Source organism: Entelurus aequoreus, linkage group LG04, assembly GCF_033978785.1.
Source record: "Entelurus aequoreus isolate RoL-2023_Sb linkage group LG04, RoL_Eaeq_v1.1, whole genome shotgun sequence".
NCBI lineage: Eukaryota > Metazoa > Chordata > Actinopteri > Syngnathiformes > Syngnathidae > Entelurus > Entelurus aequoreus.
Genome location: NC_084734.1, coordinates 59,140,942 through 59,144,108, shown reverse-complemented (window position 1 = coordinate 59,144,108; position 3,167 = coordinate 59,140,942).

Below are 3,167 nucleotides of genomic sequence, written 5' to 3'. Positions count from 1 at the left end.
TATATAAATACTTCAATATTATGTAATATATAAAACACATTCATTATATTTATATATTAGTAATGATGTTATATTTTAAATATAATACAATAAATATTAATTTTATTTAATTGTCTATTATAATAAATGTATTTAGTTAACTTTATTAAAAACATATTTGATATAATAAATATTCAAACAGATATATTAAAATGATTTAGTAGTATGTAATAATTAATGTTTTCAAATAATTTTACATTATGTAACAAAATTATATATTTAAATTAGTGCTGTCAAAAGATTAAAATGTTTAATTGTGATTAAGCGAATTTTGTTCATACTTAACTGAAAATTAATCGCGAAAAATTATATCAGATAGATATAATTTTTCGTCATTAATCCAAAAAATATATTAAGTGTACTTTAGACAGATACTTTTACAGCCCTATTCCAGCTGTAGTCTGTGATATTTCTACCTAAATAAATGGTTCTGATATTCTGTAATTACATGTTGTACAAGTTAATGGTCTTCATATTTCTGCATGACAATGTTTTAACCTTCTCTAATAATTAATACAATGTACTATTCAGCCTACTAATCATTCTGTTGTGTAGCATTGCGTGTATCGCTTGTCCTGAGTTGTCATTCCACATCGCTCATGTCAAAGATGTGTTACTGATGAGGCAGAAGTTGAAGATGAAGTGCATCGGAAAGTTGTTCTGCCAAAAGTTGCCAAACATGATCGTTGCGCTGAAAATAGGGCCGAGATTAGACGTCATGTTGTTGTTAGCATTGTTCACCCTTAACCCAAAAACGGAAGTTCGTCTTAGTGAATATCTTTATTGATCGCAACAACATAATGGTGGTAAGTAAGACAAATACTGCGCTGTAATACATGTCAGACATACCGGTATGTAAGACTTCATTCAATACTTAATTTAGATATAAACAAAAGGCTTAAAAAAGTAAAATAAAAAAATCTGCGATGTAGTATATGACGCGTGACGTAGCGAGTGACAACTGTACATGAATAAATCTATCATATTCCATAATTACAATATTTTGATATCACAAAATATTGTTAGAACTAAACATTGCTGGACAACAGTAAGTAACCTAAAAATCGAACTAAACATTAAAACGCGAATTTAACATTAAAACAACTGCAGACATTAGCATTGTCAAATATGCTAGGCCTTGTTCACAGTGCAGGTCATTTCCGATTGTTTTGCCCAAAGGTGACCTGTTCTGGATTTTTTTATGTCAATGTGAACAGTGCAATTCCGAATTTTTAAAATTCGACTAAGGCCTCTTTCGTATGTGGATGCATATACACGTTTGTAAGTTAGATATGTATGCGATGCGATTGCAGCGTGAACGATTGGGTCTTGTTCACCGAACCATAACGTCATCAAAAAGCGATAAGCGTCATAATTATTCGCCAAAATAGACAGTTGCAAAAAAAATAGATAGTTGACATATGAGCAGCAAACAGTCGAAAATAATATTTTTTAGAAACTCACGTCAATGTTCCACCACTCCTGCCTCCGACTGCTCGCCCACACACTCTTAGGTGCAGACGTCAAAATGCCCTACACAATGTGCGCCAAAATGTGTGCCCTCTTCCTTCTTAATTTTCCTACAGGGAATAATGCAGTTCACAAAAATGTTGGGTTCGATTGCACAATATCCGTGAAATTACCACAATTTTGCAAGGACTGAGACCTACTAGAATTGGAGCCATGTTTACTTCTGTAAACACCACAGCACATGTGACGTCATGATATCATGTCTGCATGCGGGTCAGATTGTGTTTACATTAGAAGACTCATTTGTTTGTACTGTGAACGACCAAATAAAAAGATCGGATTTTACAAAAAATCTAAATTGGACATCCTACCCTACAATGTGAACATAGCCTTATTGTCATGATCTGGCTTGTCTTTTTTTTGTTGCAATGGCTGGTAGGGGTGTAACGGTATTATAAATACCACAGTATTTCGGTATCAAAATCATCACAATAATATTGTGACGAGTGACGGTATTGAATGAAAACTTGGTCAGTGTAGTTTTCTGCTGGCACTTTTGAATTGGTCAGTCTAGAACAGGGGTCGGCAACCTTTACCACTCAAAGAGCCATTTTGGCAAGTTTCACAAATTAAAGAAAATAATGGGAGCCACAAAAAAAAATTTTAAATTTAAAATGAAAAACACCGCATACGAAGCTTAAATTGCTTTGTGCTATGTTAACCAGGGGTCTCAGACACACGCACCGGCACACATCTTAATATGGAAATTTGATGTTAGTGCTAGGGATGTGCGTATCGATCCTGTGGTATCGATATATCGATACTCACACGCTACTCATTTGGCATCACTTTTCTGAAAAAAGTATCGATATAAACCAAAAAACGGCGTGTGGGGGGTGCAAGCATCACTTTCAGATGTTTTTGATGACTTACTTAACTTACTATGTGCTGGGACACCCCTGTATACCTGGCAGATGATAGAGCTGGCCCAGTCACGTGACAGGAGACAGCGAATGAGCGTCGTCAACGTGCAACACACACACACAGCCAGCCGACAGCGATGCAGCCAGGCCTATCCAGTGTTGTCCAATTGTTGACTTAAAACAGGCATTGTTTTTGTTTTTTTAGTAATGTTCACTGAATATTTTTGTTTAAATGATTATCCTAAATTCAAATAATTTCCACACAGGGGAATTTACTGTTAGTTGAAAATTGCTTGAGTATTTAAAACAAGATAAGAAAGAGATACAATTTGGAGATTCTTCATCTTTGCATTACAGTTTTATTTTTTTCCAAGAAAATCTTGAATATATGATTGAATGTGATTTTGGTTTTAATCTAGAACATGATTTCTTACATTTCGAAAACATTAGCCTATTTCATATTTCATTAATTTCTAATTATATCACAAACTTTAAAAAATAACTGCAGCTTCTTGCAATTCGGATTTGACTGTTAATTGGAAAGCCCTAATATTTAATTATTATTATATATAATATATAGTTATTATATATAATATTTAATTTATTTTTCATATTTATGTTATTTATTTTAATTTTACTTTTATTATATATTGACCATAATAAATGTGGTATAAATGGTCTGTATTTGTCTTGTGATTTGTCTTAAATAATAACAATAGTAATAATATTTTTGAC